At 37.8% G+C, this 27,903-nt stretch overlaps 1 long non-coding RNA gene across 1 annotated transcript in view; it reads left to right on the top strand.

Annotated features, from left to right (window-relative positions):
- Nucleotides 1-27,903, top strand: part of LOC138688716 (uncharacterized) — a 114,000-nt gene that overhangs the window by 24,686 nt on the left and 61,411 nt on the right. Inside the window, exons 2-3 of the long non-coding RNA XR_011327600.1 lie at nucleotides 24,879-25,269; nucleotides 26,036-26,136. This is a non-coding gene — a long non-coding RNA (uncharacterized lncRNA). The remainder of the gene's footprint in view (nucleotides 1-24,878; nucleotides 25,270-26,035; nucleotides 26,137-27,903) is intronic.

Here is a 27,903-nt window from a genome sequence, read left to right as displayed (position 1 = left end):
AGGAGGATTCTCAGATGCCTTTTTTCTATTAGACAAAATCTCGGTCTATAATACCACAGCTTTTCCATTTGGGAATACATCTAGGAGCAATAAATGTAAAACCAAGCTGGTTTTGCCTAAGTTCTGTGGATTACAAGGCAAGACTTCTGCTGAAAACACTCTTGTCTGCTCCCTTCCCTCATGGTTTTTGGACATCATATTTGTCAGCACTGGTATCTCCAGTGAACAGAGCTGGGAGAAAAAGCAGCTGAGGAAAAAAAATTACAGTGGCAGACTTATCTAAATCTTTCTAAATCTTCCTGGAAAGAGACTGGGACCTTGATGTGGATTGGGTATTGGGCTGGTAGCTCTGGCAGGGCAGGGAGCAATGAAGTACGGTGTTCTTCCATCTGCGCTCTTCACATCATAGGCTCACAGCTAATTAATCAGTTGTAATTTCCAGATGGCCTTCCAAATCAGCCTAAGGCAATGCAAACTTCAGCAAGGAAGCATGACAGAGCTCCATTATCAAAGTCTCTGGTAAAAGAAACGCAATATAATGTTTTCTACTGTACTTAGAAGGCTGAAAAACTAGGAGCTATAGCTTCAGAGAGAACACATTGTTCGAACATAAGTACACTAATTCTTTCAGCGGCAATACTTGTCATGAAACACTGTTTGCTGTGATGTGCATATTTACATAAGTAAGCTCTTCTAAAGCACTTGTAACAAAGGAAGAGGACCTTTCAGTTTCACAATAATACTAGAAACCTTTTTATCTTTTTTTTTCCTGCACTGCACCATACTAAAGATAATTTTGAAAGAGCAAGCTACTTGTAGTTCTCGGATTACTTTGGTAATTGATTACTTTGGTTGGATCACAAGTGTGATAGAATGTTGTTAACAACTAGAAATGCCAAACCCTAAGCTTCAGTACAGTTGTAATTGTTTGAAAACTGAATGTTAGCACCTATAAACTTTGGCTTCATTCAAGTATGTGAAGAATATCTACTACTTTAAGAAAAACTGTCAAATGTGGTGCAGTACCAATAGGTGGACATTGCAGCTAAATTTGTTTTGATGTATATTGTCCAGAAACTAGAATTTGTTCATGGAAACAAAATATTTTTGAACTTTGTTTTGTATTTTACCATAACTATTCCATTTTATACTACACATAGAAGGCATTAGTGTGAACAGTGTTTTTTTCTCCCTTGCAAAAGGATGGGTTTATATGCTGAAATCACTTAAGCTAATCTGCAAGTTACCTTTTTTTACAACTATTGTCATGCGAAGTACCATAAGACACCAAATTCCGTGCCCCTCTCAGTGCAGATGAAAAAAAAGGATTCGTTATTAGAAACCTTTTAACAAGTCTTGTCCAAATAATGGTGCTAAATCTAGCTTTTATTAAACTCAGCACCATGGAAAATTTAGGTGAGATGTAGCTAGGGATGTTTATTATGAGAATAAGGGTTTGTGTGAGTTTGTTTTTGAAAATTAGACGTGGGGGATGCAAACTCCCACAGATATGAAGTTGAACAGAATGTTTGCACAAGCTCTTGCAAAGGAAAACCACCAGCTCTGAACAGCTCTGTTGCATAGTCTGAATATTTCTATGATCTTCCTGTGTTTGCTATTTTTTTCATGCCATGACTGTTAGGGGCCTTCATTTGCTGCATAATGTAGTTCTGAGAAGACAGGAAACTGGAGGGTTTCTGGAAAGTAGCTTTTCCTTCAGCCATGACCTTGTGAGTAGTATTAAGTGTTTTAAGTTGAGTTTTATCTGGTTGGAAACCCAAAACTCTTTTAAAAAGTCTTGATTTTTAAAGCAAAAGTACCCAGCACTTCTGAAAATTATTTTTCTTAAGGCATTTAAAGTAGAGACACCATAAAACTGAGCTTCTCTAAACCACTTTAGAACTTTTAAAACTGTAATGCTAAACAAGCACAGCAGCATGATTCAGTGAGCATTTTAGCTGGCATAATATGTAGTATTGAGTGTGTGGGAGTTTTTGATCCTTATGTCGTAAAAAGGAGTTACCACGCAAATAGTGTCAATAGTCAGTGCACAGGTACCATACTGATAGCGCTGATGTGGTGTGGATCCCTGAAGAAATATTTGTGCTGATGCTTTAATTCTGACATAGTGGCAAACTTGAGGGAAAAATACAGGATGTGAAAAAAGATGAACTGTGTTCTTGTGTCCTAGATTTAACATTAGAAAATCAGTGCATGACTAATAGATGATGTGGAATTGCAGAGTTGGTAGGGAAGTTTTACAACCACACTATGTAGCAAAGAGTAACTGCCAGGGGACTGTGGATTGCCACTGTAAATCCTATCTAGGAAATTGTGCTATATGTGATCCTGGGAATTACAGACCACTGAGTCTGTCTTTCTTCCCTGGCAAGTTGGGAGACTAATTAAAAAAAAGAGATTTCTGAGTGCATGGAAAGCAGTCTGTTTGGCTAAGGTTAGCACGGCATCTTTAAAGGGAAATCCTGACTTTTTAGCTTGTTGGAGTTCTCCAGGGCTGTGAAAAAGCACATGGTTGAAGTGAATCTAGTGGACATACTGGATTTTCTTACTGCATTTTAAATAAGCTTTTGGCCACCTTTCATACCAATGTTCATTAAAGACACATGAGTCACCATGTGATTGCAGAAAAAGTCCCCTCATGGACTGAAAGCTGGTGAAAGGCTAGAAAGCATAAGATAAGATTTAGTGATTACTTTGACCATTAAGTGCCAACAAAACATTTATTCCATGTCTTCATGGATACCATGCAGAAGAGGCTGGAACAGTGAGATTTTCAAGTCTGCAGCTGCTACTAAGTTGCTCAGGTAGCAAAATGCCATGCTTGCATTGCAGAAATATGTAGGGACCTCACAAATCTAAATGAACTGGCAAAAATTGACAGAAAAGTGTCAGTGTAAATTACTGGAAGATTATGCATCTAAGAAGTAGTAAACTGTACTTACATAATCCTGGACTCAGAACTAGAGGCTGTAACTCGGGAAAGAATGATCTTACCATCATTGGCAGTTCCACAAAACCATTAGCTTAATGTGCCTTGGCAGCCAAAACAATCAACACCATGTTGGTCATCTCTGAGAGAATATTGATAACAAGACAAAGGGTGTAATTATGCTACTTTACAAAACCTTGATGGGCCCACATCTTCACACAAAGTCACACAGGTAATCACATGGTTGATATATCAGATGGGTTTGCTGTCATTCAGAGGGACCCTGACAGGCTGGAGAACCAGGCAGAGAGAAACCTCGGAGTTCAACAAAGGGAAGTGGAAAGTACTGCACCAGGGGAGGAATAACCCCAGACACCAGTACAAACTGCAGGTCAACTGGTTGGAAAGCAGGTCTGCAGAGAAGGACCTGGGTATTCTGGTGGACAATAAGCTGAACGTGAGCCAGCAATGTGACCTCACAGCAAAGAAGGTCAACAGACTCCTAGACTGCATTAGGCAGAGTATTTCAGCAAGTGAGGTCCCTCCTACTCAGCACTGGTGAGACTCATCCGGAGTGCTGGGTCCCGTTCTGGGCTCCCCAGTCCATGTCTCTGCATGGACTTACTGGAGCAAGTCCAGTGAAAGGCTACAAAGATGATTAAGGGACTGGAGCATTTCTTATATGCAGAGAGGATGAGAGAGCTGTAACTGTTTAGCCTGGAGAAGAGAAGGATCAGGCGTCTTACAGAAAGTGTATAAATAACTGATGGGAGGAAATAAAGAAGATGGAGCCAGACTCTTCTCAGTAGTGCCTACTGACAGGACAGGAGGCAATGGGCACAAATTAAAACACACGAGATTCCATCTGAACAGAAGAAACACTTTTTACTCTGAGGGGATGGTCAAACTCTGGAATAAGTTGCCCAGGGTGTTGTGGAGTCTCCGTCCTTGGAGATATTCAAAAGCTGTCTGGACGTGGTCCTGGGCAGCCTGCTCTAAGTGGCCCTACTTGAGCAGAGGCATTGGACAGGGTAATCTCAAGAGGTCACTTCCAACCTCAGCCATTTTGTATGATTCTGTGTAGGCTACAAAAACTGGCCAGGTTTACCTGCTGTCTTTTAGTGACTGTCCAGGTTAGCATACCAGACCGTACGGGCCCTTTGTTCTGAGTCAGTAGGGCAGTCCTTGTATCATTCTGTAGATTCCATAGGTTGAAACCTGCCTTGTTTCTGCACTTTCTGCTGAATTTAAGGTCTGATCCATTTCTGCTGCTAAGTACATCTGTGCCACCTAGAACCTTGCTTCCTTTTGTATTCCCCTGGACTCTGCTTGTCCATAAGCCATTTTCCCCATCTGGCATAACTTGTCCTTTATGCTTACAAACTGTCATAACTATATCACTTCTGAAGTAATGGAGTAGAAGGAGGTGAAATCTGGCCTGTGGCAATGAGGAACAGTGACACAAAAGGTATGAAGATTTATGTTTGTTTCCTGTTGCTCAGTTTTTATCCAAGTCTAAACTTTATTCCCTTATGGAGCAGTAGACTTTGCCTAACTCGTACAACTTTGCTCACTTTGAGTTAATCTTCTATTTAGTAAGAATGACAAGTTGTGAAGGGGCTAAGCACTAGACACTCATCTGGTGAAGTCAGCTGACCTACTTTAATTTCACAAATTAAACTGCTAAAGTAAACTGATCTACTCCATTTACACTAGGCCTATGTATCTTATAACAGTTGCTTCCTTTTAAGACAAAATGCCCAGAATTAACTGTCTGGGCTACTCTACAAAACTGTTTAATTTAATAGAGAAATTTACTTTTTCCTGTGTTTTTGGTATATTGTTTCGGAAATAGCTGTCCATTTTGGAACTAAATAACATGTTTCATGAAAGCTTTTGAGGAAGAAAAGTTGGTTCCTTATGGTCTTGCAGCTGTCTAAAGAACTATTACAGATTATGAACTGTTTATGCATTTTGTGACAGCTGGCAACACTGCTCCTTAAAATCAACAATAATAACCAAATGCTGGTTTATATAAATTGATGTGTCCACATATTCTACTGCTGTGCTGGCCTGTCTCTGTTATTACTTGCTGCCCGCCACAGTTGTTAGTATGAACATGTGAATTCATGGAGATCTAGTATTTCTTTGCATGCTAAAGAATATTAAAAAAAGTATGTTCTTGGCAGATGATACTTATCTGACTTGAGTTTCTTTCTTAAACATGTACTATTAATGTAGGCGATGCCTGAAATGATGAGGACCTAAATGTTGAAATGAATTAGCGAGAAATTAATCCCGCGATCAAAACAGTTTGCATTCTTCTGTAATTCTTGATAGACACCTAATAATTTTTACTTCCTTCCTTAAAACTTCATCTGCACTTAAATTATTTGTTAGATAAAAACTCAGTGTCAGAATGTGGGTAAGTAAATGGAAAAATATTTCTGTTCATTTTGGGTTTATTCATAATGTTATCTGGAGAGGCCTCCCACATGACCTGATTGTGGGCAAGTTGCTTTTTTGTTCAGGGCAAGCATTTATGTGTGAAATCGCAGTCTCTTTTAGATCAAAACCTAGTCTCAGATTTTCTAAGTATGAGATGCAAACTTGAATCTGTTATATACCTTTTGGCTCTTCAAATCTTTTTTGCATTTTCAAAAATTATGAAGGGTAACCAGGTGATATGTTAGCTGATATAATTTTGTAACTATCAACACAGTGGGGTTTTTTGTGTTACACTACTGCTGTAAATGTTATTCTGTCCCAAACCCTCAACTGTGTATGGAAAAATTGACACTAAAAAAAAGAGTATGTTTTTCATGAGCATATATGGATGTGCTAACACTACTACTGTAAATGACAAAACTGCCCTTGGACCTAGTGTGGGTGAAGGAGTTTGATGTGGAAGTGAATTTTTTGTTGATTGTTTCATCTGTGAGTAGAAAATAACAGAATTTGAATTTCTTTATCTCCCTACTCTTATAACTCTTAGCTCAACATAACTGAGATAGGAAGATTACAAGTATAGAGCAATGGAACATACTAGACAGTAAGATATTAATCTTGCTTATCCTAAAGAATCAAAACAAGAAGATAATGTACTGAATATATAATTATCCAGGATATTTAATATGCATAATGAGAGAACATTAGTATTATTAATTATAAAATTTTGTAACGTCTTTCTAAGCTTGTCATATATGGATGGATTTGATGTAATAAATGGCTAAGACTGCAAATTCTGGTTGATTGGAGCTATAGAACTACTTTTATCTCTCAGATGCAGTGCTACAATGAGCATTATCGTAAGCTACAGTAACATGCTACAGGAAGCTTATTCTCATTGTAGTATTTTTAGAGAGGAGGAAACGTCCCAACTGTTTTTTTTTCTGTTACTGTTAACTACTCTCTTTTATTGTTTTTACAAACAAGGTATGTACAGAAATTTCTAGAAGGAGGGGCAGCAACCAGTAAGGACGCAGACTGATTAAGAGACTAAGGAAATATTGTAGGCCATAACATGAAGAATAAACATGACAAATAAAACCTGTGGTAAATAGTTAACTCTGATCTGTAGAAAAGGGTAGAAGAAAATGATGCCTGACTTGTTCATGGATTTGCCTATGGCACAGTCAGTGGTGTGTTAACCTGTTTATCTCCAGGCCTCAGTGCTTAGCTGGAGTGAAAAAACTTACTAAACTGTACAAAGATTTATTTCAACCCATGTTTTTTTGCAAACCAGAGTCCTACTGTTCACATATAATTTCAATTGCTATGTTCTACCATAGATGGACCATAAAGCTGTTCAGTACTCAGTCCTTATACCTAAGAGTAACAAGAAAAAGAAATTATTTTGCTGTGCAGTACCATTCTGTTCCAGTGAGTCTCAGTACTTAAATATGGTGCTTATTTGAGCCAAGTCTTTGTTAGTGGCTGTTGCAGCTGCCTCATAACTCAGCATGACTGAAGCTCTATCCAGAGTTAGCGGCATCTCTGATCAGTGTCCCTGCTCATCCCCTTTGACCCATCCAAATGCGCTTGTCTGCTGGAGATCATGTCTGGTCTGGCTGCTGTGCCTCTGTCTTCTCCCGATTTCTTTTCTACCTCCCTATTTATGCCCTCGGCACTTCTTACAAGCAGATCCTCTCCAATTCCCTCCTCCTTTTCTGTGGGAGTTTTGTGCCTCTGAGTTCCTCCTCTTTTCCTTCTACATCTTAACTTGGGATAATCTCTCAACAAGGTCATTCAGTTGTTTCCTTTAGTCCAGACTGAAATCTTTGTCATTCTCCATTAGCTTCCATTCTTGAATTCTTTACCATCAATTTGGCTCAACAGCTCAGTTCCTCTCCTCTGCCGAGGTACTGTATGCGCCACACTGCTCTATTACGGCTCTGCTACTTCTACCAAACTGATTTCCCCGTGAAAGCATCTTCCCCTGTTACAAAGATTTCCAAACAAGCTTCTTTTGCTTTCTTCTAAGTTGTCCTTCATGTTTAGAAGGATCTCCCCATGAGTTAGCAAAGCCACTTCAAAACTGTTCTTCAGCATCTGATATTTCTGCTTTGTGATGAGGTCTACAGAAATATTGAAAGCAAGTGTGCAGATGATGTGCTGAAATGATTGATCATACTGTTGACTAATCTTGGTTTCTCTTTTTTTCTACTGTTATCTATTTGTCCATATTTGGGGGCAGCAGCTGTATACTGGATATTTGTTCGTTTAGTAACTGGAGTCCCCGATTTTGGACTATGTCCTAAGTAATACAAATAAATATTAATAAAAAAAATGTTTTTAAATTATGATATTGATTGAATACGTCAGGAGTTACAAATCCTAGGGTTTCACATGAATTTTATAAAATGGAGACATTTCTTTTCACCCATGCAAAAATTCAGTACATGCTGAACTTTCTATATTCCACATGACTTTATGCTTTTATTTATGTTAGCTCTCATTGGATGCTCTGCTTTTTCTCCACCCTTATACTCTGTGCAGTTGGGGGATACTCTCTGGGGGTCACAGTGTACTGCTTTCAAGTTCTTTACTAATGGCTTTCACTTGCCTTTCATAGTGTTTTAATTCATTGGCTTGAATCTACCTCTGTTTTTCCTTAAGCCTCTTAAAGAAACGTCTGCACTAGTCTTCTTAAATTTGTAAGCCAGTTGGACAATGAACTTTGCCAGATCTTCCTAGCTGATTTATAGAACTGAAATCTCCCCATCCTCCAGGGCATGCACTCTGATTTTTATGTATAATAATCTTATTTACATTGTTCTTACTTACTTCTGGCCAAGGAATCCTCTTATTCTCCCAAATGGAGTACTATGAGTGCTGGAGCACAGTGTATCTTTTTTAGTTGGCTGGCCTTTTCGAGATCTAGGAGTTCCTAATCACAAGGGTTTTCTGAATGATTAACAAACAACACATCTGTCCTTTGGACTCCTTTGACTGACAAAGAGCTGCTCTACTAAACGCATCTGAGTTTCCTCCATCTGCACAAGATTATTTCCGTTGAAGTTTCTATATTTTCCTCATCTACTTCATTTCAGCAAAAATGGAATGTGAAAGGAAGTGAAATTTGGACTTAATTTACATTAGCCTAACAGTTCTGTTGTTACAAGTGACATAATAAAGAACAGTATTCTTCAAGGAAGAAAAGTAAGTTTTGATCCAGAAACACAGGCTATTGAAGACAGGTGGAGCAGTGGTGTTTAAAGGTGAGGCTGAAACTGCAACTAAATGAAAAAAGCATTTTATGAGTAAATCTGGTGTGGTGGACAACTGGGTTCCTACTATATTACCCTTAACACAAGGTAGGCTGTTCTCAGCTTCTCTGTAGGCTTCAGTTGTCTTTAAATCCCTTTTGTCCCATCCTGCCTTTTGTAAAGGGATAATGATAATAAAATAACTTTATTCCAGAAGCAAAGATCTGCTAGCAAAATCTCAGAAAACCTCTTTTTGCCTGGGAAAATTTAGCTTTTGGCAATGTATCTACCTCTGACATGAGCAGAAATAGGGGAGAAAGAAGAAGTAGGGAAAAAGAAAGTGCTGGCAAGGTGGAGGAGAGCAATGGTAGAAGATGCAGATTCTGACTGTGGAGAATGAAGGGGCCAAGTTCCATGTTAGCGGTTGTTTTCACTGGTTAAGAAATGTGATGTGCAGTGTTGCTACTATTTATATTGCTGCAGAATGCTGAGGTTCCAGCTGAAACCAGTTTACGTTAAGCCCCATACCAGTACTAGGTATGAGAGGAAACAGAAAAAGTATCCTACCCCAAATCCCACAAGAGATCAGTCTCATGTGTGGAAACAGAACTGGTTGCCAGTCAGGAGCATATAATGCATGTCAGGCTATTACACTTAATGAAGAGGAAGTAGCATGAAGATTGACTTCACAAATCTCAGCGTAGTGTCACAGAAAAATAATCTCTGCCTTGAATCTACTTGTTCCAATAAGAGAAAAGAGGCACCTGAGTAGATGCCATCAGGCAGTTCTTGAGTGTCTCAGCTCCAGGACCTGAAAGGGCATCTCAAGGGAAGGATAAATCTCTAAATACCTTGTTTTCCTAAGCATCTGCTACTCAGCTAGCTGGACCTTTGGTCTGACTAGAGATGATTTTCTCATGTGTTGAACAGCAGTAGATAGTAGGAAAGCAGCAGGAATGAAACAATTAAATTGGGCTTCCCATCCTAAATTTTTGGCATTCCTTTTTATGGGTAACAAGAGCACTGTGAGATACAACTAATGAAGGATGCATCATGCATGTGAACACTCATAGGACTGAATGTTAGCGACTGAAATGTTGATAAAATAATCCTGGAGTGTAATGTCAGAAACAGTGAAAGAGATGGGGCCTCGCATCACTGCCACAGAATGCTGCAGAATATAATTACTTCAAACAATGATGTGATTTTTTTACTTTCCATTAAACAACCCTTTCTATGCTGGGGCATAGGTGATTAAAAGAAAAAAAGTAGCTAGAAAGTGACATTAAAACTGCACCTGGCATTAAATGCAAAGGTGATCTAAAAGAATATGGAGTATTTTATTTTATACTTTCCAAGTTTCTCTTGCTCCAGTGCAGTCCTTTTACAGAAATAATACTTATCAGCTATGTATGTCTACAAAGAGAGTGTATAATCCATTCTTGATATCCAAAAAATACATTAACACATCTTGCATCTGTGTACCTGTAAGACCTTGAACGTTGAATTCCTGAAATCAAGCCCTGGCTAACCAGAAACACTGGGCTAGTGCTCAAAACCTGGGCCCTGTCATGCCACATCATCAGGTATGGATGAGAAAATGTAGCTGAGGTGCAAATTACTGATTAGAATAGTTAATTGTGCTATGTTCATGAGAAAGTCAAACCAAGAAATCAAAGTTAACTAAATAATTAATCTGTTCCTCCCTACACACCTTGCTCAACTTTCTAAATCATGTGATGTTCTAACCTGGCTTCGAGAAATTTTAGACAACTCTTCTAATTCTTTTCAGTCTGCTTATTTATAGCTTTTCAGCAAATGGCAAGTACTTTTATTTGTCTCCTTTGCAAATTGCAACATTTATGTGCTTCCAAAGCTGTTTCCCCCCACAGATATACCCTTAAGTTCTCTCATAGGGAATAAAAAGACATCTTTCATTCTTATTACATTGTCAGCTAAAGACACTAAGACAATTTAGGAGAACCAGGCATATGGTTTCCTCACAAATTTTCTAGAGGCAAGATGTACTCAATCTATATATCATCAATAATCTCTGAAAATTCAATAGCAAAAATTCTCTAATGCATATAATAAGCAATAGCAGGGAAGGATGAATTTTATGTAAAATGTAATGAAGAGGTCCTAAGCCTCAACCTGAAAAACAGAAACATAAAACTATCTACTGGCAAATATTAAAAAAGATTGAATGTTTGGTCCACATAAACATTCACAAATCTATTCTAGTCTATTCTAGTCTTCCATTGTTCGCAGGGACCATTCACCTTTACTGGTTGCAAGTTTATTGCTGCTTTATCATGAGGATTAGCATAATGATGCATCTAGGCCTAAAATTTATGAATAATAACAGAGAGCTTATTTGCAACTGACAAGAGTTGCAATTTTGAGCTAAGACTGAGGCTTTTTGGACTTACTCAGCAAACAACAAGGGAAATCTTGCGTTTCAACGGTTATAGCTCTGGATTCTCTTGGCTGTGGAATGTGAAGGGTGCATGGTGATTAATCAGATTTATACATAATACACCAATGCCTGCTTCAAAACCAGCTGATGGGTGAAGTGAAGGATTACAATAGAGTACTTCGTGGTATACAGCACTGGGATCACAGGTACAGTAATTCCAATGTTATTCTTTGGGCAGAAATTCAGAAAATAAATTATTGCTAGAGCATAGGTAAAAGTCCATGTGAGATTGTATCTCATCAAATAAAAGGACAGTATGATTCTATGTTTCATGCTTTAGGGGTTTTATCTTATTATATGAACTTCTCATAACCTATAGGGGACAGTATCAATCCTGTCCAGGTTTCGAGACCTGCTCTGTTTCTCCCCTTGTAAAGGAGAAGGGTAAAAAATATGGTCTTTGGTCTTCATATTGCAATTCTCGTATTAACATCCTCAGTAATTTTATGGCAAAAGTTTTAAGGAGTCACTTGAGATATCATACATTGTTTGCTCTTTAGTCAAATATTGTGCCTTTACTGGTAAAAGGATACCCTGATGTTGTTTTATTGATCTTCTCCCTTGCATTTGGTTAGGTGGTGAACCTATGTACTTTGTGGTTGAACATCTGGGGCAGCGTTTATGATGAGAAAGCCATAAATTTTGCTTTTTATTAGCTGCCCCTGGTTACAAACTGATTCTCATCTGAAGATCTAACCTGCCTAGGTCAGAGACACATAAATATTTTGGCAAGATTTGCTATCTCACGTTACTCCCAGTTTTCAATCCCCCTCCTCTCCCCTCTAAATATTTGAGCCATTCCAAACTTTCATCCTCTTTTATTGTATGGTCCCCAGTGGGCCCCACTGTAATTTGCTTACAGGCCATGGACTTCCCCTCTCCATCTTTTTCTGTTAGTATCTGCCATGCTATCTGGAACAGAACTTACCACATAAGGTACTGTGTTACCACAAAGTCCTAAATTTGACACCAAAGAATGCATTTTGCTTGCTTAATGAAGAATGCAAATTTGTCATCACAAATATTGATCATTCAGTCAGGCCTAGCTTGATGCCAGCCCTGAAGAGTATGGCATAATACTTTATTCAAGCAATTCTTCCATTGAGTTAGAAAATACAACAGACTTTTTATGGAAACACAAATCAATGTTTACCATGTTTCAGACCAACATGGGTAAGAACTCTAAATTCTTAAACCAAGAAAATTACAGAAGAAATCAGTGTCTTATGCTAAGGACTGCTTCACTGGCAGCCCACACTGATTACTTGCTTTCAAGGTTGAGTAACTTTTCTTCAGCCAATAATTCCCATATTTCTCATAGCCATTCTCACGCCATTAATCTACTCTAACAGGAGAAACCCAAACACCTTTACTCCCTAAGAGGTATTGGACCAATACGTCCCATCTGGCCTTTTTCTTCACACAGAATTCCCAAGGTAGTATCATGCTAAAACTGATTGTAGGGTGGAAGTATAATTCTTTCTGTCTAAATACATATCGGTACCAAAAATGTGCCCTCCTTCTTCCCTTATATTACTGTATATGTTGTGATAACATTGCTTTCAAATTTTAAATGTCTATATCATATTTTAAAAATGTGGTTTTTATCTAGTCTAAGTACCACACAGTGTCCTGAAAATTTATTGGAGGTCTGTAATTTACTTCATACCTGGCTGAGATTACCAGATGGTTCAAAGTGAAAGTTAAAAATATGAATAGAGAGAAATCTAATGTTTCCATTGGTGTTTCTAGTGAAGCTATGTAACATGAAGTGTACAATCAAAAAAGATCTCTTATGTCAAAAGTACTACATTAGTAGTCCCATGTGCATTAATTCAGAGAAGAAGAATGTCTGAAATGTATTGTATCACTGCAATCCAGCCTGAGAATCATTTCATTAATGAAAAAGAAATCACAATTTACTCGACTGTAATCCACTGAGGGTAATATTGGAAGTGTAAGTTGCACACCCCAGCAAAAAGGCCATTTTGTTGTCATGGCCAGGTGAAAAACAAAGTTTGAAAAGCTATGTGAAAAACTGGAGTCGAAGTTCTGATCTGTCGTGGCTAGGTATGGAGCCATTGACTCTACTCCAGTACTTGCTAGTAGTTTACATTCACCGGGGAGCTGAGTCTACATGGGGCTCCAGTGTTTTCAGACACTGACACAGAGAAGCTATGAAAATTGTGACAGACACAATGACCTGGTTTAAGAGGTGGTGTCTCTCTCAATGTGTCACATAGACCCATTGGGGAAGAGGCTTGAGCTGCTGCATTTTGGTTTAAGGCTGTAAGGTTAGTGGAAGAACGTTGTTCTTCTTCTTTGGATTTCATTTATCTCTCACCAGTACAGCTTAAATCCTTTGACTTTCTGGCTGTGGTGCAATGTCCAGCTATTTGTAGGGCCGTGCTGAGAGATCTGAAGTGCATGAGGGCACAGACAAGAGGACAATTTAGAAAGCTAGGGTGTATAAACTGATTTCCTGTGAATTGACTTTTTCCTTGAGCTTTTTGACTGTTTATTGCTTTTCTGGTTTACTCAGTTGTTCCGAATTACACTTTAAGCATTCTTTTATGGAATTTGGTTTTGTTGTGGTTTTGTATCTGCTAATTCAAAATAAATTAATGGAGATGCTTCGCAAGAGGAACACTGTAACTTTGTTCTTTTGGCACTAACTAGGTTTAGATAGCATGTGCCGTACAGTCATGTATACCTTCCAACCATCTGAGAAATGCTTACCTGTCAGATCTTTTGTGACTGCGTTGGCTTTTGCCAAGTTGCATCCGCTAACACCAGGACTGAATTTGTCCTATACTGATGTTTATGGATTTGGAAGCTTCCAGCCAAACAGTTGGATATGATACTTGGAACCTGATTTGGAACAGTCACGGGCATGATTGAGTCAGAGTTAATAATTTTGCAACTCTGAACTGTAGTATTACCTAGGGCCTATGGAGAAAATGCAGGTAATTCAGAGTTCAAAATTTCTGTTGAAACTGAAGCTTCAAATATTTCTCTACCTTTGTTATAGGACTCAAGAATATCGTGGCAAGTGTCCTCAAGTGTGGCTGACCTCTCCATGTTGGTGCACATTCCCCATGGGGCAGTGAGCTGACATTCTGACAGGTTAGAAATGGTTTGTTCTAGTCTGGCTGTATCTTCGAGGGCACTTTCTGAAAAAAGAGCTTGATCCTTAACAGTTTTAGTTGAAGTCTTTTGGAAGTTCCACAGTGAACTTCCTTTCTCCCAGAACCGTTTTGATCATGTGTGGCTAAGAGGTCAGCAACATTAGAATAAACTTGGTATCAGTATCCTTAATGGAGCAGGCCCAAAATCAGGCACAAGAGGTGCACAAGTCAGTCATTTCAGATGCACAAAAATGCACCTTGATCACCAATGACCACTGCATATTTACATAAAATTAACTACTCATTCTGTCAAGTAAAATGTCCTTGTAATTGATTCTCCTTACAGGATGATTATAGTAGTTATAGTACTTCCTACAGTCATTCTTAAAATACTAGTGTCTGACTCGCATCGCAACATTGTGGGCAGGTATCATTTATGTGTTGACAATTTTTGTTTTAAGTTGATCTTGAGAGCAGCCGGATTATCAGATATGCTGTTGCAGAATGTAAGATGTCTTTAGAAATTACTTTTGCTGGAGTCTCTGGGCTGCAGTGAAATGGTTCAAGATCTTAAGAAAAGCCCACAGGTCACTGCAACAGTATGATTTTCACCTTTCCTTTATACAGCATTCTTAGTTACAGTCTAAGTGCTTGATATTTTCTTCTTCTCAAAAAACAAAACCTGTTCAGTGCTTTCTCCAGAGAATGATGTCTAGAGCTGTGCTAACAGTTGCAGGTAATACTTTTTAAATACATAAGCTTGAGGATTTTGATAAATTTGATATTAGATTTGAGGATATTACTTCTTGCCTTGTGTTGTTTGAAAGACGCTGTGAGCTCAGATTTGTTTATTAACATTATTATCCTCTGAGGCAGAATTTATGATTGCCACATTTTGTCCAAATGCTGCTTTAAAATTTTTTTTTCCAGTTTCTTTTTGCATAAACTAATTAAGTGACACGTTTGGTCTGTTAGTCTAACCTACACCTTTGTACACTTATAAATCCAACCCTAGAGAATATGGTCATTATTGTATGCCCCTTTGATGGGTATGACAAACTAGAATTGCACAGCCCAGTAGAAGAGGACACCTTGCTTTCTTCTGTGATCTGTCAGGATCTTCATTCTGGTGATTTCTACTCTGGAACATAGACAGAGATTATATCCTCCATCTGTTCATAGTGATTTCTAGATGGTACAGTGCTAGCTCTCTGGCTGATTGTCTAAGTCTTACTTGTATTTTATAGGATATGGTCTATAAAGCCCAAACACAGCACCAATCAATATGAATTTTCTTTCCTTTTCCCCATATTCCCATTGATATCAAGAGCCCAAGTGGTACATGTGGAACTTGTTCTCCCATTTCCCAGCAGTTGGAAATATTGTCAGTACAGCTTAGAAAGACTAACAAAAATAAACAGATTTTGAGTTAGGCTATCTTTGAGTTTCAATTTGATTTTAGTCCATATAAAGTGAGAATAGTATTCAGTGATTCAGTGGAGTTACTATGATATAAAAAGATGTGAGATCAGGAATCACTGTTCATTCAACCAACCATGATAGGTGTGCATAGGCACTATTGAAAAATAATTTATTTATTCTTTCCTGTAAAACACTTTAATAACAAACTTCCATGCAGTGACATCTGTGCATTATGAATTACATCCAATGATTTCCACGGTAGATGCTTAGTTGTTTCTTTTCTGCTGCTTGGAGATTTGGAGTGTATTAACTTCATGAACTTCATGGAAAAATTATTGCTTTTTAGAGGGATTATTCAATTACCCACTTCAGGCAAAATGCAATAAATCTTATGTTACACTAAAGCCAAGCATTAATCAGCAGACCCTGCGAGCATGACGGCTCTGTTCTTCTGAATGTCCAGCAGGCTTAAGACAGTATTTGTTGTCTTCATTTCATTGCTCAGAGGTACAGGTGATCAATTCTTATTATTCTGCAGCATTTTTTACTTACTAACCTCTGTCTTCATCTTCTGAATTTGCTGTAACCCCTAGTTGTCCTCATGCATTTTGATTGCAGTTTAAATTCTGTTCCCCTTTTAAGCGAGTTCTGTATAAACATACAGACAGAGGCAAAGTATTACCTATTTTCCCCTTAACTCCTATAGTTTGAAGATGTTTAGGAGCCATTTTCAATATTTGTAAAAAATATTTTTAGTACAAATATTGTTCTCTGTTTGAATATTCTCTTTTTTCACTAGTGGCAAAACTTTATGAAACTCAACTTTGGTACTTTTCAGTAACCATAAGAACCAGGTAGGAAGCTGCCATTTCTTAAGTTTTTATTTAGAAACATTTTCAACTTCAATGTTAATCACAAATACAGTTCCTTATCATTTATGGTTTGCGTGTTAATGTATGGAGAAGGTACTCTGTCTAGTAAGGGAGAATGAAATATTTAGACAGGCAAGAATAAGAAAACTGTTTTCTAAACTAAGGCTTCGTGTGAGGTTTTTTTTGCATTCATATTTTAATGGATTTTGCACAGCTAAGAACATTCCTGGCAGTTACACTGAAATGGCTTGTTTCTCCTCAGTGTCTGTGTGGTGAAGAATTGCTTGCAAAGTCAGTGCAAGCAACTTTTTGTTTATTTGTACTGGTTATCTTACAGACTGGAAAGATCCTATTACATTATATCATTGCACTCTGATGAATGTCAACAGTAATGAGAAGCTAAGAAAATATTTTTCAAGGATGTAAGTTAAAGCCTTCTTGGAGATGAGAAAATAGAAATATTCACACTGCAAGAAGAAATTAGGGCGTATTTCCTTGATAAATATATATTTTCTTGGTCCTGTAGTCCAGGCACTTTAATTCACTTTTCAGTAGATGGTGCCAGAGTCAAAGTAACCTCTCTTCACTCTCTGAAAGACTATTTTTATGCTTGCCAGTGGTGTTAAAATGTAATTTCAGAATACTATAAAAATGCTATTAGTGGATATAGATACGCAAGAAAGAGGTTTTGTGTCACAAAGCTCTTTTAATGAATTTCAAGATACTTGGTTTCATCTTTAAACTTTTGATAGAAGCTAAGCCTAGAAAGCAAAGAGCTGGTATGTCACAATTTAGTAATAAGGTGGTACTGAATCTGCTTTACCTGGTAACTCCAGATTTTTCATGGGAGAGCAGTGCTGCTGGAAACAGAAGGAAATACAAATTATAAAAGATGAAACAGATTGTGAAACAAAACATCACATGGAGACAACACTCCCAAAGCTTCCTTAGCTTTGAACATCTCACAGTATTCTTGTGGTAACTAGTAATTTATATTATTTCTGACATTCATGCATCTTTCTCCTGGTTTGTTGAAACATTTCTCTGCCTTGGAAGAGGAAAGATGGTTTAGAAGCTCTGTTTATTGAAGTGAAGTTTGAAATTCCCCCAATTAGCAAAAAAGCTGAGGTCTTTGTATTTGATGTTTCCATTTTACTCAAAAACATGGTAGCTATTAAACTTGCAAAACAATGGAATATTTTATTTCCAGATTCACAAAAATATGGGAGATTTGGAATTATGCTTTTTGAAAATCGTATGTGAGGGTTAAAAAGAATAGGAAAGATATAAATTTCAATTTAAGAAAACAGGAGATTTGAGAACAGGAACATAACACACTTTAGAGACTTAAGGTGAGAAATGAGAACAATGAATAGCATTAGTCAAAGTCATGTCCCCTAAGTATTGCTACGGATTTTCAAAATAAATTCTTCAACTAATTTGGTAATTTTTTAATTTTAGGGAAAAAAAGCCAAAAAATCAAAAAATATGTTTTTGTCAGGAATCCCACAATATAAGATGTAGGAAACATTTAAACTCGGTATTTCTTTATCTAAGTTTTTACCCCCCGAGTCTTCTCAACAGATGCTGGTCCCTGTCGGTTCTGGAGCTGCCCAGATCAGGCTCAGGGCAGATCTTTTAAACTCACCTGCTAGCTTGCTTCTGGCTTTGCTTGGCTTTTGGGACACCTGGGGTCTTCAGGACAAGACCTCCAGTTGAGAGCCCCTGAAATGGCATCCCTAAGGCTGGAGCCAGGCCTAGTTCCTTCAGAAGAAATAAATACTCACCTGTGAGAAATTTCACTTTCAGGGAAAATGAGTCATCTCTCGGATATATCCTCTGGCATAGTCTCTAACCAGCTCTCATTGGAAACATTCCTACAAATATAGCCTACTGTTCTGAACATCCTGCTCTTCATCCATGTGTTGTCTTTGCTCCTGGTCTAATTTGGGAATTTCTTTTGATATTTATTTACTTATCTCCCTAGACAACATATAGCTCAGTGTTCCAGCTCACGCTGTATTAAAGGGAAGATCCCAACTAGAATGCAGGTCTGGATGCAGCAGTACAGATAAAACAGTTCTCCTTGACCTTGTCTTGCTGCCATTGCATCTGGATGATGATCATCTATTTGCTTTGGTAGAAGCAAGTTTTAACTTGTTTGATTCTGTTTGATAGCTACGTTAAGGCAAAAGGATTTTTTAAACTATAAAACCAACTGAGAGAAGATCAAATAGCTACCTAGGCTTTTTTTTTTCTACATGAGAAGGTCAGTACTTCTTTCGTGGAGGAGTGTAAACATTTTTAGCACTCATTTGCCTGCCAGGCTCTTCTCGGAGAGAATACAGTGTGCTGGCTAGGTCAACAACATCGCTTCAGCATGTTGGCTTTCTGCCATGTTTGTGATTACTGATTGTTTATTTGTATAACCTTGGTTCGTATCTGTAAGGCTGAAAACTTAAGCTTTCCAATATTTGGGCTGAATTAATGTAAGGCAGGACAAGCAAACGAACACCTTCAGACTTGTTACATCTTCAGTCCTGCACATCCTGGCAGCATAGCAGTGCTACCAAGTAGTCTTTCAGTGTAGTAGCTACAATGATGTTTGCTCTGCAGTATCTCATCTGTCATCTCTGTCAGAGACTCCAAAATGTTGCCATATTCTGGTGCTACATACTGCCTTCAGGATGGGACAAAGGGATTTATGGATCACTGGCTACGGTCCAATTTTTGTCTAGAACAGACTACATTCTTTTGCTATCCACTTTGAAATACAGTTAAGTGACTGGCCTAGTTTATTATACATTGTGATTGAAATTTCAGTCTGTGAATTGACTATCAAAATGTGTGACTCAGGCAGTATTCCGACAGCAGTCAAGTATGTCAGCCATCTTTAGCATAACTTGGGTTATCTAGAAGATCTTACCACATACTAACCTGAATGTTGTCCAGACTCAGCTACAATTGTATGTTGTGGATATCTGACTCCCACTAAAAGGATTATTCAAATAGCCAGTCAGGAGCTTCCTCCTGACTTCACAGCTGTTTGATCAAGTGAATTGAAGCTATATGTATTATTACATATACTCCCTGAATGTCCAAGTGAGGACTTAGAGGTGTATACAACTACAGAAGTATTTTGGTATCTTTCTAGTCAGACTCTAACATACACTAAGACAATTCATGCATCCCGCTAGGCATGTACATAGCTGCCTAGAAAAAGTTAATACTTTTAAAGTTTGGCCACAGTTACATAAGTTGACTTAGTTGGTGACAGGTAGAACCAGCACTGGTTTTGACTGATTACAGCAGCACATTTTGAAACCTTCCTGAAGTTTAGTGAAGAGTGAAAAGTAGAGTATCCTTTAATAGTAATAAAGACTTTTTATGTACAGCTTCCCACCCTGAAATAACTCTCTGCTCTGTAAACAGAAGTAGTAACATGGGGAGCAAAATGATTAATCCAAGACTGTTCATCAGCTAAGCAGCGGTTCCTGGACTAGAACTCCTTCTCCCAAATCCCCTTGAGTTACCCACAAGGCAGTTTAGAGTCACTGCTCTAGCCATAACCAGGTAGATGTATAAGACTTCATAAATAAAATATCCATGTGCTAAAGGACATGAACGCATCAGACCATTTCCCTGTCTGAAGCGATTTAGATACATCACTGTGTGTGATTTCTTCACATCTCTGCATTCAGACTGCTCTTCCATTCTTTGCAGAACATTCAGAGGGAAGGAAGAACAATACCTCCTGCATACATGTAAAGCATTGCAGAAAGTAATACCAAGATAATTAAAAAATCATACAAATATTTATTTACTCACAGGCTCCAGAGTCAATGCCAGTCCAATTTAAACAGAAAGGAAATCCCTCCACACTACACTGTAAGTTGCAATAATGAAGTAATATGGCTACTCAAGCACACTGAGTTCAGTCATGGATTAGCATAGTCAGTTCCTGAGAGCCCAGAAAATCCTCTAGCTGGAGAGGACCACCCAGCTCACTGGCTGCAGTCTTTCCAATCACAGGCAACAACTCAGGAGCTGAAATATTTCTAACATCCTCAACCAAAATTTAAACTGTAGTGAAAGGTTGACAGCCAAACCTATAATATCTCAGAGGCCTAGCAGGAAACAGAGCAACACAGATGATTGTGTACATTTCATCTTGTGCTGTGGTGTGTGACTGGATATTTTCTTCAAGGTTTTGTGGATAAAATTGGTTGAGCTAGCTAGAAGTGACTGAAGAGCCATAATCACCTAAAACCCCTTTAGTCTCCGGGCTTGGAACCTTTGGGGCTGCAATACTCTAATGGAAAATATTTGAGGACTGGTTAAATTTGTGGCTATTGTAAGTGAAGATAAAAGAAATATTTAATAATATGTTCCTGCTGTTGTCCATTACATTGCTGCCTGCATGAAAGCATGTGGAGTCCTCTCTGTAGACAGTGGAGGTAACTCAGTGCAATGGGATGGGAAAGAGGGTGTCACTGGTTGTAATTCAATTGTCATAGAATGCCTGAGGTTATTCTAGCAGACAGCGTGTACAGCTTCAAGATCTGAAAGGGCTTTTGGTGATGTGAAACATGCAGTTACTAAATGCTGGATTTGATTTGTTTGTTGGAAGCTCAGAATAAAGAGGATAACTTTAAAAGGGGTGTTAATCCCTTAGCCAGGGACAGTTGCCATCTCACCAGAGGCACATGGGTGTAGGATTAGCTCCTCTCCTAGGCTCTTGAAGCTGATCTGTAATATAAAAGAAAAATTTTGAAACAAGCAGGATTTGTGCTGACCTCCCATATGAAGGGTAAGACTGGGCAGTGACCATGTGGGTGGTAGAGTGGAAGTTTCCATGAAGTATGGGTGGGAGCTTCTCTCATAATTTACATTTATACTGGTTCCAGTTGTAGAAGGTTGGCTCACTGGCAAGGTCAACGCCTGATGCATGACTTGGTCCCGCTTGTTTGTTTATGTAACGTTGCTTGGGGTTCCTAAAAATAACAGCCCTTCTTAATATAGTGTGACTTCAAGTAGAAGTGATATGAAGCAGACTGGGATGAAAGTGTGCAAGATGCTAATCTTACTATCAGTGTCACTGCCGTCTTCATTCGCTTGGCAGCCATAGCTGGGTTAGGAGATACGGAACAAATATTTAAGGCAGTGTCAGAGATGGCCTTGTAGCACATGATTATCAGGACATGTACACAGCCCAGTGGAACAATGAGAACAGGTTCGCAGCACTGACAAGTGAATGAAAAGAAGTTGTGGTTTCATGAATGTACATTGCTGCTTCGAAACCCAACATTCTTTAGCTATCATTGTGAAATCTTGCTGGTGGAGCACTGCTTTGAAAGATGCGATCTGCAGATGTTCAATGTGGGCTCAATTTTCCCCACATCACAATAAACTTATAGATGAGTATTTCCATTTGTTATTATCTATGGTGAAAATTAAAAAAAATCTTTAAGGGATAAATATCCTTATATAAGATTTTTTTGAAAAAAATGGTTGTTTTCCTTCATCTGATCCAGGCTTTCATCTCCTTAAGTATATTTGTGGGCATGGTTGAACTTCTTCTGACTAACTTTGAATCTGTTTAAATATTACAAGTGTGAAATTGTGACCACACGTGTTATATTAACACTTTGCATAGGAGACTCATGTGTATGTGAGAAAAAATCAGATGCATATATGAGGTGAAAATGGAACCAGTTGAAAAAGACTAGAAAGAAACGAGGGAGACAATATTCTGTGTGTACGTAGTGAAATACATAATATAAATTTAGTTATCTAGACTCTTCTAATCCAGCATTTGTGAATATATCACAAAATAGCTCAAAAATCTATTTAAAAATAACTTAATTACTCTTTTAGTAGAAATACTGCAGTTAAGGCTTTAAAGTAGAGGCAGCAAAATGATGGTGAACTTGAGCTAGACTGAGACACATACAAATCAAACCTTAAGACTCTCAAAACTGTGCAAAGGTCACAAGATTTTTCCTTTTTTGTTACAATAGAAATGAAAGCTTTCTATGTAAACCAAGAAAAAGTTAACTGAATTTCACTAAATTTTGAAGAATAGATTCTGCCTGTCTCCTTTCGTCCATCTATTTAAACACACATGCACTTTATGCAGAAGTGATATATGTAGGAAGAAATATTTCAAATATCAGATGACCTGCTCTTTAGGTTGTGGGATATTTTCATACTTTTTAATTTTGAAGGTCCTGTCTGTCTGGTGTTTATTTACAGTTATTAAACTCAATGCCTCTGAGAAAGGCTCCTGCATACTCTTACAAACCCACATTTCCCATGATTTTTGCAACTTGGCTTTTGAATGGATTTTGCAGTTTCTGGTACTATATGCATTTTGAAATGCATATAGTATCCAGAAATCTACTGAAGTCAATTGCTCTTTCCTTTCTGCTCCTAAAAAGTTTTTGGTGATTAGCCTTGAGCATCGCTTAAGCTACATTTTCATGACAGCATTTTTGAGTACATGCTTTGAGTGTTCCCCCACAATATAGTTGCACTAATGTTCTGCAAGCTGCCATGGAGCCAGGCTTTCGCAAGCCCTCAGAACCACCATTGCTTCACAAGACATCAGGTGTTCTGTAAAATTACTGAGAAAAGAAAAAAGAGAAAATCAATTAATGTCTGCAGATGGGAAAAAATAAGACTACAAAAATCAATGCTTTGAGTCTAATATTTTCTTGTGCATAAACAAAAATAATTGGGAGACATGCAAACAAATGGCTTATTTATTTATTTTTTAATTTCTGAAGGTGAACCAATCTTATGTTTTCTTTTTTTTCCCCAAGGCTGTTAAGTAGTCTTCTGATTAATGATACGTTGATCAATACTGCTCACAGGGAGTGCAAACACCTTGAAAATCAGTCCTGAAATTTGCTTCAAATTGAGCAAACTGAAATGAAGACTCATTTTGAAAAATGGCTGTCATTTTAGGCTATCTTGTGAAGTTTAAAGCCACTACAGCGCTGAAAACCTTGAAGATATCCATGCTCGCCACAAACATTTCAGTAGTGAGGTGGACGTAGCTGTGCCCCAGCAGGGAGATGGACATTCCTAAGAAGCACGCGCTGGCCCTTTTACATGTATTTATTGAGAGGGAAATACCCAGCAGCCATCAGGCATAGACAAGACATCTTGGTCATCTCACTTGCTTAGGGCATGGTTCTAAGTCTTAGACAAGTCCGAGGTAGCCTTCTGCAGACCCAACTGCAAGCAAAAAAAAAAAAATATTTTTAGTATAGCTACCACATTTTGCTGAAAAATCCTGGCATTTTTAAGCTTTCCAAATAAGCAATTTTAATGAAAAGGGAGAACATGCAGAGAAAGGGCTTCCAGGCAGAAGACAGGGACATGAATAAAAATGTCTTTCATTTTTCCCTTCACTCCAAATCTAGCATGAAGCGAGGGCAGTGACTGTGATAATAAAGGCAAATGATAAATGAAAGAAGGGGCACTTCAACATAATCTAGATAACAGGAAAATTTTAAATGGACAATTTAACATGAGGGTCTGCATGGAATTATTTTTCATTAAACAATCAAAAGCTTGTGATAATGCAAATGAAATCCATTTTTAGCTGCAGGAAATTTTGAGAATTTCAGAGGAATAAAAAATGTGAGAATAATAATATCATGATGGTAATTCACAGTAATTATAGAAAAGCATAATTGCACAACACAAGCACTAATCAAAGCTCGGAAGAGTACTTTGGCAATCATTAGGATTTCAGAGCTATTAGCATTTACCTTTGTCATTGGGCACCACACAACAAGCATTATTAATTTCATGTCAATCTAGAGCATAATTTCCCTGATCCAATATCAGTTCATAATAACTAACCACAAAGATTAGCTTATCTGACATTGATTTTTGTGAAGTATTTTAGAAAGACAAGCTTTACTGGTGATTGGTTTGGAAGTAGCAATGTTGTCCTTGAACTTAGGTTATTTCTCAAGGTTTGTGGGCTATCCTGTATGTGTACAAATTCCATCAATTTGTACCAAATCTGCTGGCCTAAAAAAGCTTCAGAGCATTGTCCGTGCTTTCCCTCTTGATATCTTATAGGTATAATTTTCTGAGCTTTATACATCTGTGAGTGTGTTAGTAATCAAAGTAGTATGGAACTATGCACATATTTTGTGCTGCTGTGGTACATATGTAACTCATCATTTGTGCTCACTATAACTTCTAACTGATGTACAGCTAGTCCTAAATTATTCTGTGTATAGAATTTGTGTAATTTGTTCTTTTTTCTTTTTTTTTTTTTTTTCCCCCACTGACCAGCTATGCTTTTGTTCAGACCTGCCCTGACTGCCTAGCATGAGGAAAAGAATATTTTACAGTTCATACCATACAGGGATGGAGGTGAAGGGAACATTTGACCAAATCAGAGTTGAATTAAAGAAAGAAGAATATGGATCTGGAAAACTCACAATGTGCTCGTGGAGAAGGGATAGGATAGGAGCTGGTTTTCAAGAAAACTGAAGAGATGAATAGAAGCACAATTAAACAGTTGAAACCAAGAAGAAGTAGTTTGAAACCTTGGTTTGGAGAAAGGATATCCTTTAAGGAACAAAATCATGAACAACATGTTTTTCCCAGGTGAAGAATTGAAAACATGAAATTAACTAAAGCACAAACAACTAAAGCATAGTTATTTATGGTAGTATTATATGTAAGTATTTGGGATATGCATAATGTTCTCTTACGGTCAGTAGAGGAAAAGCTGTATTTTGTGCAACAAAAGAAACAAACAAAACCAGGTCCCTAAACATGAAATGTGACTTTCTGGGCCTTCTTGGTTCTTTTTATAACCTTCTTTAAGCATTAATTTAAAAAAAAAAATTAAATCTGTTCTCTTACTGACATTTACAGACTTAAAAAAATTCTATACCATATGTATAGCTTTTAAAGGGAAGGGTTGTCTATAGGAGAAGACATTGTCTGGTAAGTAAAAAAATATTTCAGTTTGTTGTTCAATAAAGCAAGATACAACTTACCAACATGCAGGTGGGGTCATTTCCCAGTGTCGGAAATAGTAACTATTGAATATCTTTTCCATTTCTCGACTGACTCACTGTCACAGTGCTTTTCCCTCACTTGTAGCAGGATTGTTTTTCTGTTAGCAACTTATTTTTTAACACACCGTTCTGACACCTTGACAGTTCATGTGCTAAATCAAACTTTACAATTACTGGCAGGCAGTTATTAGATGTATTGCACTTAATTAACTTTGCACCTAATTACAAGCAGTGCTGGCCGATTACAAAGGGCATAAATATATTAGTGCCCTAGCTGTCACATCATGAAAATGGCTGTTTGAACAAGTCAAGCAAAAGCAATTACCACATTGTGTGCATGGTGACGTGTAGCAGAGTGCAGAGAGAAGAATGAACTGTTTTACTGTTTGTAGGAATTTAATTTTGCACTTTGCATTTCAGGTGACCCAGATGAGCAAAGAGTATGATAAAAGGTTTCCTTTCATTTGTATAATCACTTCAGGAATGCTTCATGTGTGTGAAGGGAAAACAAAAGTTGCATGGTAAGAGCTGACTTAGGTTTTGTTAGATACCCACCCTGTGTATCTGTAGATGATGAAAGTACGAGGATTCCAGCATTAAGGAAGAAAAGCAGTCTAACATGAGGTATATTCTATGGATCATAAGCAAAACTTGTGATTCAGAATGACACTGTGCAACTGTTACTTATACCGTAGTTGCCAAAATGAGAAGGAAAGCAGAATTTGGTCTTATCTGTAGAGGGATATGTTGTAAAGAACAAATGATAGCACTCAGCTGGCGTTCTGTGGAAATCTGTCTTGTGTTAGCATAGGAAGAAAACATCTCTGCTGGAAAAGTAAGCAAGATATTCAGAGCAATTTTAAAAATTTTTTAAGTGGCTTTGTAAACAAAGTCTATATAAGAGAGATGTTTCCTTCTGTATCAAGTATCTGTTCTAACCACCACATGCTCTCTTTTGCGAAGGAAAATATAGTGTGTTACAGGTGGCTTAGCTAATTGTTGCACATATAGCCATAGAGGGATGTTGTGTTCATTTTACAAGAATCCTGGCTAAGGAGAAAAACTGAGAACTGTTAAATACCATAATTTTTTTCATTCCTTAAAGATTTCCTTTTTCTGCTTAGCAGCCCAATAGCCCCTGTATTAGCAATGTTTTGCAACAAAACTAATCAAAATGTTTGTCTTCCTTTTCAACAAAACTTAGTCCCACACTTAATTATTCAGCAATGCATAGACAAACCAACTTAAGCCCAGTCATAGGAATTTCATGGTCAACAGACTGCTTTGTAGAAATAGTACCGAGGTCACACAAACCAGTTTCATATATATTGGCCAAAAAAGGTCATTAGAACTTGACTTTGCTTGAGGCAAATGGAAAGAAACAGAGGGAGTCACAATGTGGTGCTAAATTAGTGGCTGTAGGGCTTGTATGCTGTTGTTGTTTACAAGCTCTGAATAAAGAGAACTGTGAGGATGTATGTAAACCTTTCCCAGCCTAGAACAGCCATTCATTGTTATTCACTTCTAAATAGGCTGCCTGTGTTGTTTCTGATAACTCATGGAAAAAGTAGGTGGCCTTTAACAAAAGTTTTGGATGCCTTTGCAATTGTGCTTGCATGAAAAAGTCAGTGGACTCCTTTGTGTGCAACAGCATAGAGTAGAAAGTGGGGAGATAATGTGTTTTCAGATACAACATTACATCACTGCTGAAAACATTGCTCAATGTATTGAGACCTTGGGTGGTAAGTAATTTTTACCCTGTATAAAATTAGAGACATTGCTGTAGAAAAATAATCCTGTGCAGGAAAGTGTCCTGATGGAATGATCTGGGGGAGACAAGCACTGTCATTCAAGTAGCCTGTGCAAGAGCACTTTGGCTCTTTAACCACTCCTTACTAGAAGAGTCAGGATCTCAGCCCAAGAGAGGTTAAATCGGTCAAGGGTTCATGTAAAGCTCTATGATTTCAGTTTTCCAGGGCAAAATACATGCTACTAAGCTTTTCACCGTGGAGAAACTGCAGGGTGCAAGGAATTAATGTGAGCTAATGTGCACTTGACTCTTCCAACACACAAAGTGAGTTATGGTCAATACCAAGTGGGTTAAAATGTTACTTTCTTAATTGAATGCACTGGAACCAGCAAATAATCCATGAAAAATGTTTAAAAAATTAAAAGTAACTCTAAAGCTCCATGCATTTGAGGAAAATCAGATAAAACAGCAATGAGAAGTTATTCTAGCAGAATGTGTCTGAATCTTATGTGCCTGAATTATTTTCTGATACAGATGG

The sequence above is a fragment of the Haliaeetus albicilla genome, chromosome 1 (assembly GCF_947461875.1).
Source record: "Haliaeetus albicilla chromosome 1, bHalAlb1.1, whole genome shotgun sequence".
NCBI lineage: Eukaryota > Metazoa > Chordata > Aves > Accipitriformes > Accipitridae > Haliaeetus > Haliaeetus albicilla.
Note: the sequence above shows the minus strand (reverse complement) of the source record. Positions and strands in the feature narration are given on the sequence as shown.